This window comes from Rhinolophus hipposideros (genome assembly GCF_964194185.1).
Source record: "Rhinolophus hipposideros genome assembly, chromosome: 14".
NCBI classification, from domain to species: domain Eukaryota; kingdom Metazoa; phylum Chordata; class Mammalia; order Chiroptera; family Rhinolophidae; genus Rhinolophus; species Rhinolophus hipposideros.
The window spans coordinates 20,049,598-20,066,435 of NC_138060.1; the positions used below are offsets into that span (position 1 = coordinate 20,049,598).

At 42.9% G+C, this 16,838-nt stretch overlaps 1 protein-coding gene across 10 annotated transcripts in view; it reads left to right on the forward strand.

Moving 5' to 3' along the window:
- The first annotated feature begins 1,841 nt into the window (after nt 1–1,841).
- SFMBT1 (Scm like with four mbt domains 1) overlaps nt 1,842–16,838 on the forward strand; it is a 100,408-nt gene continuing 85,411 nt past the window's right edge. The window contains exons 1-3 of one of the 10 annotated variants that reach the window (XM_081072117.1): nt 3,891–4,137; nt 12,796–12,868; nt 13,739–13,803. The gene's annotated coding sequence lies outside the window, so the exon portion shown is untranslated. Of the gene's footprint in view, nt 2,153–2,531; nt 2,808–3,336; nt 4,138–12,795; nt 12,869–13,738; nt 13,804–16,838 lie in introns of those variants that run through there. The other 9 variants (XM_081072118.1, XM_081072121.1, XM_081072123.1 and 6 more) reach the window with 9 other exon arrangements.

Consider the following 16,838-nt stretch of genomic DNA (forward strand, 5'->3'; position numbering starts at 1 on the left):
TCACTTGCATGTGGAATCTACAGAGCAAAATAAATGAACAAAACAAACAGACTCATAGATACAGAGAACAAACTGATGGCTGCCAGATGGAAGGGGGTTTGGGTGGATGGGTGAAAACGGTGAAGGGATTAAGAAGTACAAATTGGTAGTTATAACATAGTCACAGAGTTGTAAAGTACAGCAGAGGGAATATAGTCAATAATATTGTGATAACTATGTATAGTGCCAGGTGGGTACTAGACTTATCAGGGGATCACTTCATAAATTATATTAATGCCTAACCACTATGCTGTAACCTGAAACTAATATAAAATAATATTGAATGAAAAAAAAAACAGAACTAGATCAACCAACATCAAAAGCTTAGCATAAAAGTAGATTTTACTAAACAAACGATAAGGGAAGAATTATTTAATAAATGATGACTGCATAAGCAATAAAAACTGGTGATGGTGGTGGTGAGTTAAACCCCTATTTTACTTCACACAGCAAAACAAACTTGGGAAAGATAATCATCAAAATATAAAATATAAAATGATATTGGAGAAAACTAACAGAAAATAAAATATCAGATGGGTAGAAAAAAGCTCACTTTGTCAGCATTGAAGCAATAAAAATAATCACAAAGGACTATAATGACACATTAGACATTAAAGCAAACAAGGACAGTGGGCTGGGAAATACTTGCATCATTCATGATACGAGAATAGTATTTATCATGTAAATAATGCTTACTCAAAGTCAGAAGAGGTTCAAGTCCCCAACAGATGGATGGATATGTACAGATTATTCACAGAACGAGGCATACAGGTGGTAAATGCATGGAAAAACATTCATGTTTAAAGACATCTAAGAGATGCTAAAGTAATCATGAACTACCAATAGACACTACTAAATTAGAAGGAAAAAAGAGATGGTACCCAATGCTTACAAATGTATATTAAGCTCCTTACACTTGTTCCTGGGAGGGGGCAGAAAGAGTGGGCCAACTCTTTGGGAAAAGTCCTTCCTACTGTGGAGCAAGACCACTCTGCCGTTCCTTAGCCTTCCACCTAGAGGTGTGACTGCCAGGCATTTGTCCCAGGTGGGCAATTAAAGGATGTATTAGCAAACAATTGTAAAGAGCCCAAATATACCCTATCAGGAAACTGAAAGGATGAGGAAACGCCGCACACCTCAAACATGAATCACGTGAACAAAAAAAAATGTGAAAGTAGCAAACAAATGAGAGTGTGTAGTGGCAACTATGTAAAAACATGTGTATAAGGAGGGAGGTTTTACTGCGTGAAAGGTTGCATCCATAGTTATGCATACATTTTTTTTACATTTTTCTTTCTCTCTGGTTGTCATATTGTCTTTTCAGTGGTGGTAATTTTTTTTTTTTTTTTAAATCTGGATTCAAATCCAGCCAGCAGCGTGATTTTGAGCACGTTTGTAAAGCGGGGTGGTATTTCCCAGGGCAGCGGCGAGGTCAGTGGGAAGCGGCCTGAGCCCGCACCTGGCAGCACAGACCCCTGGCGGAGGGGCGCCTCCTCCTTCCTGGAGGCCGGGAGCCATCAGCACCCTCCGGGGGCTCCGAGGCGCGGGGCTCCCTACCGGAGGGCACTGTCCAGAGCGGGCGGGGCGGGGGTGAACCACCGGCACCTGCGCTCGCCGGGTGAAGGGCGAGCTCAGGGAACACAACCGCCGGGTCCGGGGCCTGTCGCAGCCACCTTGGAGCTTCGGTCCCGACCCCCGGTCCCGGCTCTCCTGCCGGAATTCGGCAGCCGTCTTGTGCCCCCTCGCTGGGGCCCCGAGCGACAGGAAAACTCGGATTTACAGGACGCCTCCTGCGGAAGCCTGGAGACACCGGGTGCGCGGGCGGGGCCGGAGTCCGACTTCGCAGGCAGGGGGCACTTGGGTGCCAATTTAGGTCCCAGAGGACGCGCCAGAGCCCCCGACGTGGGCCGAGCGGGGGGACGCGGCTCTCTCTAACGGCGACACGCGCCCATCTGGGATCCCGCCGCCGCTCCGTCCGTTCCTGGGCTAATGCCATCTTGCCAGCGGCGGTCACGTGCGGAAACCAGCGGCGAGCTTCGCCCGGGCCCAGACGCCAGGACCGACACGAAGACGCCACTCGGTTCCCTGGGCTCCGTCCACAACCCGAAGTGAGGTGCGCGGGCCCTTCCCTCGGAGGTCGGAGTAGGGCCAGGCTGGGCGCAGGGTCCCGGGGGCGCGTCGCCCAGTCGGGGCGCGTCGGCGCGGGGCCGCAGCGCCGTCTGGGCCCGAGGCGCCGCCGCGTGCCCCGCGCCGCGGCCTTGGGGGTGTCCGCGGCAAGTTGTGGGCTCGCGCCACGAGGGGCGGGGGTGGCTGGCGGCGCTGGACCCCCGGCACCTCAGGCCGCGGATGCCTCGCGAGCAGCGAGGCCCCAGCGGGGAGGGACGGCTCGAGGGCGCGTAGGGGAGGCCGGGCAGGGGGGCGCCACGCGCGCGGCGCGAGGGGCGCGGGCTGCCGGGAGCAGCGCGGACGGGGGGGGGGGCGCGGGCGCATGCGCCCTGAGCCCGTGCCATATTGGAATGAGTCGGAGCGCGGAGCGCCGCCGCCGCCGCCTCCGCCGGAGCGCGGGTGGAGGGGGGCGGGGAGAGCTGCCTGCCGCCCCGCTCCGCCGAGCCCAGCAGGAAGGAGGGCGCGAGCGGGCGAGCGCGGGCGGCGCGAGCGAGAAAAGCGCCCGTGCAACGGAGCGAAAAGAAGGAAAGAAAGAAAGAAAACGAGCGCGAGAGAGGGAAAAGCGAGCGATTGAGGAGCGCGCGCGCGAAAACTCCCGGCAGGTAAAAAAGCGGGGCTGCCGGCTGGGCCTTCCCGCGCCGCGGCCTGAAGGGGCGGCGGCGGCGCTGGGGCGGGGGACCGCGCGGTGCCCCGCTCGACGCGGCCGCGCAACTTTGCCGACGACAAACCGCCGGGAGCCGAAGGGCAGCGGGCGCGCAGGCTGAGGCGCCAACGGGCGGCGGCGGCACGTTGGGGGCGGGGGCGGGCGGGGGGGAGCGCGGCGCCCGCGCGCGGCCTCGCGCGGCCCCGCGCCGGCCGGCCGGGCCTCAGGAGCGCGCCTGGGCGCCTCGCCGCGGCGGCGAGCGGCTGCGGCGGCCAGCAGCCCCGGGCGGACCGCGCGGCGCGCGAGTCTCGCGGGCGTGAAAGGAAAGTGGCCGGACGGCGGCACCGGCGAGCTCCCAAGTTCCCGGAGCGCCGGGCCCGCTGCCGCGCGCCCCTCCCGGCGCGTCCCGAGCTCCCGCCCGCCGAGCCCCCGCGGACCCGCCCCCCGGGCTCGCTCCGGGGCCGGGGCGCGAACCCGCAGCGGCGGCCGGGGGCGCGCTGGTCCGAACTTCCGAGGGCCGCGGGGGCCGCTGCGCGCTGGCCCGGCGCCTAGCGGCCGCCGCAACCGGTGGCTTCGGGCCGGCGTGGTGGAGCGCGCGGGGCCTCCCCGGGCTGCGCGCGGGCGCCAGGGGCTCGCCGGGCCCGAGCTGCCACTTGGGACCCGTGGCCGTTTCGATTTCTGTTCTCGAAGTCTGGTCTTGGACGTTGCGAGGAGCCTGTGGCGAGGCCAGCAGTGTTCCGAGAAGCAAGGCCTGCGCCGAGGGGGGCCGGACGCCTTCTGAGAACCAATTCCCGCGGAAAGCATGTATGTTAAGTTTCGCACAAGATGTCAACTGTTCGCTGCGGCCTCAAACTAAGCCGTGACACGCGGGTCACCTGCAGGGCTTGCGCGTTGCTGGGAGCCGGGGCAGGTCACCCCTGCCAGAGACGGGGTGTTCGCTCAGCGGGGGCTGTTCTCTGCAGGCCCCTGGAAGCGGTGCTGGCGACCCGCCCCACGCCCGGCCCGCGAGTCCTGCTCCGCCGTGACCTAGTCTGATAAGCAAGTCAACACCAACGGGATGTGAAAGGAAGCAACATGGATTTTGTCAATCCCTGCGTTGTCTGCTCCTTAAAACTGTATTTTTAAGGGGATACATTGACTTGATTGCATCGGAAGTGAAATGCATGAAAATGTGATTTTCATCTGCCAGCTGTCGTGAGAGGAGGAAGATGAGTGTGTCTTCGTGTGTGCTCTGTGGCGCCTTGTGGCCCCGTGTTGTGAGGGATCTGTTGAATCGGTCCAGGCCACAGGTAGATTCAGAGTTCACATTTGTTTACGATGTCAGAAAAGTAACGGCCTGGTGGAAACGGGAGTGGCCCCAGATCAGGAAACAGTTCTGTCACTGCCGTTGTCATTTACTAGCCGCATTATTATGGGCAGCCCCTTGCCCTTGATAGGTTTGGTTGTACTTGTTTGCAAAATTAGAGGATTGAATAGGTCATTTTTCTGTGTGCTTTTGGTTCTAAAACTTGGCGACTTTTTAAAATGAAACAGTAAAAAAATCACAGTATGTTTTGACAGGTCCTACCTAAAAGGACTCACAGTATGCATCTTTATTAAAATACATTTAGGAAAAACATCTTGGTAGCTATAGCTAGGATGATTTTATATTTTACGTCACTTATTACCTGCATAAGACATTTAAAAATATTTTTAGTGTGCTTTTAAAATTATCGTAATTTTTTTTTATTGAGGTCTGCTTTGCAATAAGATCTTTAAGAATACAGTTCAACGACTTTTTACATCTGTGTGTGTCCTGATAACCACACTCAGATCAAGGTATAGAAGATTTTCAGCTTCCCAAGGGGCGCCCTTTACATTCTTCCCATTAAGTACACGCTTCCTGCCTCCACAAGGCACCACTGTTCTGACTCCTGTCATTACTGATCAGGATTGCTTCAAAACAGGACCCTTTTGAGGGTGAAAGGGGCCAATATTAATAATTAAGCTGAAGGACCACAGGTGTGTAAACCTGGAGTTACGGTCATTGCACTATGACCCTAAACACTTTTATAACAATTGTTATAGTTTTCACTATCTAGGATAACTAAAAATTCTGACCCTGGAGACTTCTTAATCAGAAGGTCACTTTTTAGCTGAAGCAGTACTTTGCAGGTTTGAACCTGTCCTTCTGGGGAGGCCTTGTGGTCACAGGCCCAGTATTAATCTATTACTTCCCATTTTTGGAATACAGGTGTTATATTTGCTGACGTGAACTTTCCCAACAAGTCAGAGTTTAGGTGTCACTAGATGAATCAGTTCCTTAAAGCCAGGAATTTGCTGAGAAAATTGAATGAAAATTGATTTTTTAAAAGTTCAGTGAATTAAAGAATGTGGGTATAAAGCTTTCAACAACCTTTTAAATGACAGCAATTAACTTGATTTATATATGCAGGATATTCAGTTGGCTTTTGAAATAATTAAAACTAGCAATGAAAGCAAAAACAAAAGGTAACAAATTGTCAAGTGTAATTTTTTTTTTAAAATTCAACATGATAAAGATAGCTTTTTGTATTAGATCTCTAGGAAGTTAGGTTTTTTGTATGTTCTCCACTGAAGCAAGTACTTCAACAATTTTCTAATCCTTTTTAAAAAACATATTCTTGTACCTTTTCTTGTTCTGCTGCTGAAGGAGAGGTGTTAGAGGCTGTGTTTTTCGCTGTGAGGACATCTGTGAAAGTTGGGAACAGTGTAAGGCCTGTGGTAAGGATGTACGGGGCATAGTCCACAAAGTTCAAAGATTTTCTTTTTGTGAAATAATTTTGTTTTTCTGTGACTAAGTTAGCTAGCCAACTAGCTAACTAAACTGGATTTGGTCATTCTACCCCAAGATTCAAGAGAGTAATTGATTATTGAGTTATTGATCCACCTTTTTTTTGTATGTGGCTCTTTTTAGATTTCTTAGCTTTTGCATTATCAGATATTTAATTTAAAACAGATTAAAAATTTAAGAATGCAACTAAAGAGATGTGCAATGAGAAACAAAATACATATAAAAGAGAATTTCCTCTTTTGATATTTGTTTCCTTGTAAACTCTGATTTTTCTCTTTCAAAATACTTTGCCTATCCATAATCTTGCTGCTTTTGTAAGGTATTTTTGTTTTCACAGTGGTAACTCGACTGGGCTTAGCCATAGAATGATGGTGTAGGAGCAGGTAATGTTTGACTCTAAAGTCTGTAGAAAAGGTGAACTGTCTAAACTTCATGGGTGTTTTAATGATAAAGTCATGTTATGTTCACAGTAAATAAATGGATAGAATCCAAAGAGCAGAAGACAATTCTGTAGGTAGGTAGTTTGAATGCTAAATGTTTTTATATTAAAAATTTTCTATCTTACAATTTCCTGAAACTTTATTTTACTTTCTGTAATTATTTGGCAGTTAGCCAATATTTCAGGGTAATTTAAGTGAAAATAAAAGAACATGTAATCAGTAAATGGTACCTCTTTGTTACGGCAGGAAATTTTTCTTTCAGTAAATTGCATTTGTTATCTGACTGTGACGTTTCATAATTGAAAAAAATATTTTTCCTTATACCTAGTTGTTAAATTGGATGAAAGTTTCTGGGGATTTTGGTAACCTGGGAGATTTTGAACCATTAGACTTTGGGGAGTGGGATTTTGATATGATTGTATGCTGCTTCAAGTGGTACTAGCCCCGTTGGAAAATGATTGAAAATAGAAAGGATGTGGTCAGGTTGTTGCAAGTTCATTTTTAAACTTTACAAAAGTGGGAAAGAGGAAAAGAACAAAGACAAGTTATTAATAGAAAAATTATGACTTCACTGCAGAAGTTTTAACAACTTTGATTGTAAACCTTGGGCTATATATAACTCAGACGTACCTAAGATTACTGTACAATTATTTTCTAGTTTCTTTTATTCAAGAAGATGTTTATAACCTTATTCAGCTCTCTTTTTCTTTAGATGATCACTCAAGGACATAATTAAAAAACAAACAATCTACTCTATATATCATGCTAAATGATTATGTTGAATCCCTTCTGAACTTCGTGGTCTGATAGTTGTGTAGCTTCAGAGCCACACTTGGCTGTGCATGAAGAGGCGAGATGGTGGCATTTCTACTGGTGCTGCAGGCAGGTCCCTTTGGATGATTTTGCTTAATTTAGAGAAAGGTTAATTATGGGACTGAACAGGGCGGATAGGGTAGGTGAGAGTATCTGCTTGGTGTAGGAAAGTTGGTTTGGTTTGAGATTACATTTGGAGAGTCTTAGATGAAAGATGGAAGGCGGTTTGTTGTCACTTGGAAGTGCAAGACAGTCACGTATTTGGAATGACAACATGACACGGACAAGAGTTTCTCCTGCTGAAACTCAATTTAAAGTGTCTATCAACAAGTACTTTGATTAGAATTCCAAATTATGATTAATTTTTTTTACCCTGAATAGTTTTAATAAAAGTGTTTGAGATGGCTGCTATGTAATATGTGCTGAGTGCTAAGGCCACTTGGGAATTACCAGTTTTTCCTTTTTTTTCACATTAATTTGCTACCCAGACTAGGGTCCTTGCTTGTCTTCCGAGTTTTTGCTAGTGTTCTTTCTCATACATCAGTTCCTATAAAACATGCATTTTCCATGTTAAAAATAGTATATGGTAATTTGGAATCATAATTACAAGAAACCATTTTGGCTCATTTTTACTTGTGTCATTATAAAATAACCTTGGAGTGATTAGATGATGATAGCACAGACGCACTTAACATACTGCCTGTCTAGAACATAGTGAATAATGAGGAAGTAAATTTTCATTATTTTTAAAATTAAAAATTTTTTCAGTTGTGGTAAAATATACATACCATAAAATTTACCATTATAGAGCGTACAATTCAGTGGCATTAAGTACATTCGCAGTATTGTGCAGGAATATTGTCACCACTATCCATTTTCAGAACTTTTTCTTTCATCTTCCCAAACTGAAATTCCGTATCTGTTGACAGTAACTCCCCATTCACCTCTCTCCCCAGCCCCTGGCAAGCACCGTTCTACTTTATGACTCTTATGAATTTGACTGCTCTGTCTACCTCGTATAAGAATCATACAGTATTTGTCTTCTTGTGAGTGGCTTATTTCACTTAGCATAATGTCCTCACGGTTCATCCATGTTGTAGCATGTGTGTCAGAATTTCCTTTTGAGGAAATACATTTTTAAAAAGATTTCCACAGCTGGTAAAATGAGGTCACAGCACCCTGTACACTGGGACTCATTCATCTCCCTTGGAAGAGCTCTGTAGGTAGCCAGCAGAGCTGTGAGGACCATCCTTAGATGCGGTTTCGACACACTTGGTTATTGGAATGAGAGATGGAAGAGAATATGACCACAGGGTGGAAGACAGGAAAAGTGTAAAAGCAAAGGTCACTACAGTCTGATCTCTTTTGGATATGGACAGAGAGTCTTGTGGGTCTTGGGATACCATCATACTGTATAGTCATTGATGGTCATTCTATTCAGGACAGTTAACCAAAAAAGTGTGTGTGTTCAGAATTGTAAATAAGCCTTCAGCTATCTGAGAGGCATGATTATTCAATGACTGATTCCCCAGCTGTTCCGGTTAGTAGAGGTTTTGCCGTATTTCACTCTCATTTCTGTGTTAATGGAAAACTAGTACTTAAAGAGGCTCGGTAGCCTACATAATAATATAATAATGATACCATACAGCTAATGCTTTATATTTTAGATTTATTATATTACTTTAACTCTATTTGTGAAATATAGATGTCCAGTCATAGATGGAGAGCAGGCAGGTTTGGCAAAGTTAAGGATTATGAATTGAGCAGTTAATCACTTTGAGAATGGCGTAAGAGGTTGAGTTCTTTCATTATTTTCTCTTACTGTTATTTCTAATTACCTGTATTAGTGTAGACATCTTAGAGTACCTCTTGAACACCTCCCTGCTTCCTTCTTGATTACAGTGCTTTTGACTATCTTGAAACCCTTGAAGAAGTGACGGTGTCATGAAGCAGGCCTGATTTGTGCGTGCCTTAAATTACTGGTTAGTTCTTAAGAAAATCAGAGTGGTTAATTGTTCTCTAGAGTTAGTAAGGCTTTTCTGAAAGTCTGTTTCTTAGGCAATATAGTTTCCTCAGATTACCAGTGAGCAGCTTTTTTTACACCATTCTGTCCTTATTATGTGTCATTACACTCCTGAATTGACAAATATTTTGAAAAGTTGAGTTTGTTAATTTGTAAAATATGGAGTTTCTAAGTAAATTGTTGTAAGAGACATCCTTTCCTTTTTTTTTTAAAAAAAAAAAAAAAAACCAAACTAATAGGTTGGTGTTCTTTCCAGGAATATGGTTTCCTTTTGGTTAGTTTTTTCGTTTTTATTGAGCAAAATGGGCAGCAGTAGGTGGTCTATCTAGTAGCTAAAGCTAGAAATGTGAAAAACTGGGTGTTCTGTTGTTATGGTCATTTATGGCATCTGAGCCTCTTGACCTCTTAATGTAATTAATACTTATTATTTTTGTTGTTTCGCTTTAAAAGTTGGTTTTCCAGTCCTCAGTCATGAGTTACGTAAGTTGGTTTTCCAGTCCTCAGTCATGAGTTACGTTTGCATTCAAAGTATACATAGTTTTTATTGTTGTTAATATAAGTAACACTGTACAAACTGGGAAGTACACTTAGATCTTCCCTAGGCATTAACTATATACTATATAACTGATTTACCTCTAGGGCACCGAGGGGCTCCTGGGTATAAACCGAGAGAAGCTTTAAATGACTGTTGCCAGACCCCGTTGTGAGCAGTGGCTGTGACGAGGGAAACAGAGGGCGCTCCTGGCCTCCCCTCTTTGAGTGGGTCTCCCTTCTCTGCAGTGAGTGCTTGAGGAGAGCTCCTCGACTCCTGTAGCTGCACCCAGGGCCTGAGACACAACAGGGATCTGAAGACACTGGTCCCTGTCCTCCTTCCCCAGCCATTGACTTTTACCCTGATTTTGGCTTCCTATTAACTTTATCTGAAAGGACCTCTTTCTAGAACATCTCTACTAGTGAAATCTTAGGTTCTGGTGCTGGATTTTCCCTTGACCTCATGTGACCTACTTTTCTTCTCAGAGTTCCAGCCCCTTCAAGCCGGGACTGTTGTCTAATCTTTCGTTTGCTTCCTGGCCAATACCCTTTACTCTGGCCCTCTTGCCCTTCTTTGGCCTCTCCTCTGTAGAACACCACCCCCAACCAGTCCAGCCTGTGCTCTCTCTGCTTCTGGACACAGACTACCCCAAATTCAGGGTCTCCTCTTGAAGTGGCCCTCGATAGCTCCACACGGTCCTGTCTTGAAACAGATCCTTTCTTTTTGCTTTCTGTGACCTTTCAAACCCTCTCTTGTTTCTCTCTTTACATCTCTCTCCGTGGACTCATCCATATTTAGACTTCACCTAGCCCTGCTGCCCTCCTACACCTTTCTGCCGAACTTCAGATGCTTACGTTATCTGCTGTTTGAACCTCTCCACTTTGGATGCCTCACTGGCCCCTCAAAATCCGAAGGTCCCTAACAACCCTTCACTCTACCCTAAAGCTGCTATTCCTCTAGTAGGCCTATCTGCCTGGATCTCTTTCTTTACATTCCTCCTCAGTGATTGTGTTTGTTTTGTCCCCTGGCAGTTTTCCCCTGGAACTCGGAATCATATTCTTGAATTACCAAGTTCTTAACTTAAGAACGTGCAGTTCTGACTCCTTGGCTTTCAAATATTTTGAAGCTATGGAACTCTTTCTTCAATTGAAATCTTTCTAAGAAGCCCAATATGTAAAATAAATAAAACTATAGTTCTTCTGGTGAAAGAGGAGTGAAGGGCCAGCATCCTGTCCTGCCAGGTAGACCACCAAAGACTCCTTACAACCTTCCCCTTGGACTTCAAATGGAGCTCACTGGAGTTGCTCTCAGTGCCCTGCGGGCACTCTGCATGGTCGTACCCCACCCCTTCCCCATTGGTTTTCTTTGGAAATATTTACTTTTATTGTGATTGATAAACATAATGTTAGTACCAGTGATGAATCCTGCCAAGGAAAAGGAAAGCCACTACAGAAAGTGAAACTAGGTATTAAAAAGAGCCAGCTCTGTTAAATGCTTCAAAGTGCTCAAGGATTCCTTTCAAAATTTATGTGTCTCTACTGACTTTATCTTTCTCTCTTTAATGCTGCATTTCCACAACATGAATATTCAAGATAAACTTAGTTAGGTTTTACTGTTTTTGTTTTGTTCATTTACCAGTATAGCAGGTTTATTCAACCCATAATATAACTAAAATGTTATATATTTGCAATGAGAAAGACAAACCTTGTTCTGTTGCGTCCAGTTGTCCCCCGTCTCTCCTCCTCTTCAGTCCTTCCAACATACTGTGACCAGATAGATTTTTTAAAACAAACTTGATTTTATCACATAAAGAATCCCACTACTAGCAGTGTAAAATCCAAACTCCTGAGGAAGGCGCACAGAATCCTCGAAGAGCTCCTCTCCAGTCACATACCCAGCTCATCTCCCTCCCAACATGTGCCTCACGCCAGCGCCAAGACCAAACGCCTCTGTAAATCCTTTCCTGTGGCTGTCCCTCTGCCTAGAGTGTCCTTCCACTAATGCAGTGCTCCCAAAATGTCACTCTGGCATGTACCACTTGCATACTTTTTGCCATATTTGATTACAATTATTTTAATATTTTTAAAATTAACTTTGAAAAATCTGACTTTAAACTTAAATTTTATAAAGTATTACATTTTAAAAATAAAAATAATGAAATACAATTAATAATAAATTAATCAGTTTAGGCAATGGTTTGTGTTTTTTTTTGACTCTGACACCAAAAGCAAAAGCAACAAAAGCCAAAATAAACAAGTAGGACTATATCAAATTAAAAAGCTCCTGCATAGCAAAGGAAACTACCAACAGAATGAAAAGGCAACCTATTAAATGGGAGAAAATATCTGCAAATCGTATATCTGATAAGGGGCTAATATCCAAACTGTATAAAGAACTCATAGAACTCAATCACACACACACAAAAGACCCCAAATAATCTGATTTAAAAATGGGCAGATTATCTTAATAGACATTTTTTCAAAGAAGGCATACAGATAGCCAACAGGTATATGAAAAGATGCTCAAAATCACTAACCATCAGGGAAATGCAAATAAAAACCACAATGAGCTATCACTATCACCTCACACCTGTCAGAATAAGTCATCAAAAAGACAAGAACTAACAAGTGTTGGTTAGGATGTGGAGAAAGGGAACCCTTGTGCACTGTTGGTGGGGATGTAAATTGGTACAGCCACTATGGAAGTCAGTGTGGAAGAATTAAAAACAGAATCATATGATCCAGCAGTTGCACTTCTGGGTATTTATCTGAAGGAAACGAAAACACTAACTTGAAAAGATACCTGCACCCCCATGTTTATTGCAGCATTATTTTCAGTAGCCAAAATATGGAAACAACTTAAGTGTTCATCAGTGGATGAATCAAGAAAGAGCTCATAGTATATGTTTCCAGTGGAATATTATTCAGCTGTAGAAAAGAAGGAAATCTTGCTGTTTGTGACAACACGGATGGATCTCGAGGACATTGTGCCAAGTGAAATAAGTCAGAGAAAGACATAAACTGTATGATCTCACTTATATGTAGAATCTTAAAAAAACAAAGCTCATAGATACAGAAAACAAGTTTGTCGTTGCCAGAAGTGGGGGATGTAGTGGGGAGAAATGGGTGATTTGTTTTTGTTTTTAGTTTAAATAAATTGAATTAAAAAATGATAAAAATAATGAAATACAAGTAATAAATCTAATCAGTTTATTAAAATACATTCCTTCTGTAGGGTTCTCAGCAAAGCCCTTTGTACTAAAAATTAAAAAACATGTACCTGATAATAGGTGATATTAAAGAATTGTTGGTTTTTTTTTTCTTTTAGGTGTGATAATGGCATTGTGATTATATAGGAGAATGCCCTTATTCTTGGGAGATACAAGTTGAAGAGTTTTGAGGTGAGGTATCGTGATGTCTTCAACACTTTTCAAATGACTCATAAAGTGTATATATATATATATATATATATATATGTATATATATGTATATACATATACATATATACACACACATATACATATATATGTGCATACATAGAAAGGTAAAGCAAATAAGGAAATTTTTAACAATTTTTTAACCTAGTGGAGAGTATTTGGAATTTTTTCAAAATCTCTGTTTGAAGTTTTGATATGTTTGAAGTTTTAACCCCAATTCACAATGGATAACACACAAACAGACAAACATGAACAGAGTCACAGACCCACTTGTTAAGGTGACATTTAGACTATTGCATTTCAGTGTTGTAGGAAAACCAGATAATTGAAGTTCTTAATAAGCCTTATTTCTGATGGAAGGAGAACTGACTCTGGGAGGTGAACACACAATGTGATATATAGATGATGTAATACAGAATTGTACACCTGAAACCTATATAACTTTACTAACAATTGTCACCCCAATAAAATTTAATTAAAAAAACATTATTTTACCAATACCTGTGAAATTGCAGTTGCAAGTTTTATGTTAACTTGTTTAAGTCATCCCCCCACCCCCCATTCCACCTTAATAATCATACATAAATACTTTTAAAGTGTCTTTGGTATTCCCTAAATTTTCTTATGTTCCTCAGGAGGTTTGGATGTTGTATTTAGAGGAATGCACTACAGCGATCCCTGCCTGTCCTATAAAACTCCTGTTTTCTGTGAAGTCTTTCTTCCTGGACACCCCCAGGCAGGATTAACTACCCTTTGTCCTGGGCACTCTACATATTCCACTCTTACAAATATTACAATTGTAATTATTTGTTTAATGTTTCTCATCTCTACCAGACTGTGAGCTCAAGGTCAGAGACCCCGTTTTATTCCTGATCGTACTTTACAGACAACCTTGCAGAGTAAGTAGACGGTAGATAAATTGTAGCTGAATGAAGGCACAGAAGCAGTACTACAGCACCACTACTTATAACTTTATTTCTACTTGAAAATGTATTGTGTTCTAAATGAGAAACTATTATGTTTAATCAGATCCCATCTTGTCACTCCCAGGCTTAGAGCCTGCCAGTGGCTTTCCGTAGTAATTAGAATAAAATCCAAAAACTCCTTTTGTGGCCTGTAATGAAATGCCCTTTGTGATTTCTTCCTGCCCACCTCACTTTTCTGTCTGTCCTGCAACCCAGCCGTATGTTTTTTCTGTCCCTCGAAGTGCGCTAAGTTTTGTTATACCCAGTTCCTTTCATCATAGAGGGTTCAGGTCAGTGATGAAGCCTTCCCTACACATCTTTACCTCTACTCCCCAGGCACTCATTACTGTTTGGTTTTCTTCATGACGCTTATCTTTATATAAAATTATCTTACTTTTAATTCATCTTCATATATTAATTTTCAAATTTTAATTTATTATAAAATGCTTTGAAGCCATACTGTAGAGAATATTAAAACCTCATCCAGGGATGTTTTTCCTTATTGTTCCTTGTGGGAGAACTAGACAGTACACTAATGCATTGTTCCTTCTATTTACCACTGTAAACTCCATGAAGACAGGAATTGGGTCTCTTTTAACCAGCATGGCATCCCTGGTACTGAGGATAGTGCATGGCAAATACATGTATGTTAAATGGAGGTCTGAATAAACAACGAACCTGTAATTGAGCTAAGAAATATTTTTTTCTAACTCCAGAGATGTTTGTACAGTGTTATAGTTAGTTCTGAACATTCAGAAAATTTTTTAAAATGATAAATCAGTCTTTTGTCGTATTTTGCTATTTGGAGTGTCTATTTTGATTAATGTTTTAGGTTAGTAAAATTCCTTTCCTCAACTTCATTTTCTTTATATTAATTTATAACATCATCTTTCCAAGATAACTGCGTATCTTTAGATCTTTGACAAACACATTTTCATTAGTAAAAATCAAATTGAAGGGCATAGTCATTTGCTTTACTTTTTGTGGTAGTAATTACAAAGAGGCAATCAGCAATCTGGTTCTCTGTGGGCATGGAGTAGGGCAAGTCCACTTCCTTTGCTCTGGTGTGACTGATGAGAGCCTGTTGTTCACAGGTGCATGAGCCACAGGTTGAGCTTTAGAATCGAATCCAGTGGATGCACTGTTACCAAATCAGTGCTGTTACCATGGTGAGAACACTGATGATGGGCATATCTGGATGAGGACCTGGGGGTCCGAGACGGGGTGAGGCATCAGTACAGGTAGAAGAGAGTTGGATGGGCTTGGGCTTTGCCTACAATATCTGCCTACCTTCCGTGAGCCAGTCCTGTTTAGAAATGGAGAAGTTTTATAAATTTTGAAGCTATGGGGGAAAAGTGCTCTAGGTTTTTACTGAACTGATTTTTAGCTGGGGAGAGCTTAGGAAATTTGGACTCTTCAATAAGTCTCAAGTTCTTTGTTAGTCTAGAAACAAAAAGTTGCAATTTATAGACTTGTAGAGTTGGAATTGTGGCAAAGAAACAGTATCACATTAACTTCCTTCAAGAAGTTATCTGAGAAAAAAAAGTATAGTAGTCCCTCCAAGGTTTCAGTTACCTGTGGTCAACTGTGGTTCGAAAATATTAAATGGAAAATGCCAGAAATAATTCATAAGTTTTAAATTGTGCACTGACTAATTTGCGGGATGAAATCTCGCACTGTCTTGCTTTGTCCTGCCTGGGAAATGATTCATCTCTTCATCCAGGGTATCTACACTATATGTGCTGCCGGCCCAATAGTCACTTAATAGCTGTCTTGGCTGTCACACCAACTCATGGTATCTCAGTGCTAGTGTTCAAATAACCCTTATTTTGGCCCCCAAAGTAACCCTTAGTAATGTTCAAGTAACTCTTAATGGCTCCAAAGTGCAAGAGTAATGATGCTGGCAGTTTGGAGAATGCCAAAGAGAAGCTATAAAGCTCTTCCTTTAAATGAAAAGTTATGTGTGTATAGGTAAAAACATAGTGTATGTAGAGTTGGGTACTATCTGTGGTTTCAGGCATCCACTGGGGGTCTTGGAACATATCCCTTATGGATAAAAGGGGGGTGCTGTATAGAAATCAGCAAGCAATTAGTCAAGTTCTTTGTATTGTGAAAGGCTTTTTGAATAAAAGGACAGCCTCGCAAGTTGGACCATCTAGTGTTTAAAGAACTGGTGAAAGAAACCGTGGCTTGAAGGCATGTTTTGACCAGAGGATTTGAAGAAGACTGACGAGCAAGCAAATTACCAGTGGATAACGCCTAATAAATTTACACAGGGACTTTGCTTTCTTGACCTCTCAGAGTCTTCTGTTCATTCTTAGTGAAAAGGGCACTCCTGATTGGCTAGTGTGCACACTAGGACTAGTCAGAAGTACTGGCCTCAAGGCAGATGTCAGGCACTGAATTTTCTTCTGTGAAAATGACAGTACCCCTCCCTGGAGGCAGGAATGAAATTGCTGCGTTGGAAAGTTGTATTTTTTTCTCATGGAGTTACCATGACCTGATACCATAGAAATTCATTTAGTAAATGCTAAATAAGTGTGAGGGGAAGCAGTGGTGCCAAGGTTTTAGGGAATGCAGAACTGAGTAAGGTCCCTGCCCTGGAGAAGCTTACAGTACTGGGATGAGACGTGATACAGAACAGCTTGTGTTAAAGTGCTGTCAGAAAGGTACTAAGAGCCTACTAGGGAAGATATTTTGATGTGTGTGGGAAGGGGCTAACATCTTTGTAACGTGCTGTTTTGAGAAATAATTTTTGTGGGAGTAAATGTTAGGGACTAAGTGGTCTGTGAATACTTATTATTGTTAGTGTAAGAATTTCTAATAAGCTAAAATATTTGTTTTTAATGGAGAAAAGGCCCAGTGTAAAATAAAAACTAACCCTGAACTTTTCCTTCAAATCCCTGTCCAAGCCTTTGTCCTTAGTGCTGCTTCCTCCTAAAGCTGCTTCACTTTGGTGAGGTTCTTGC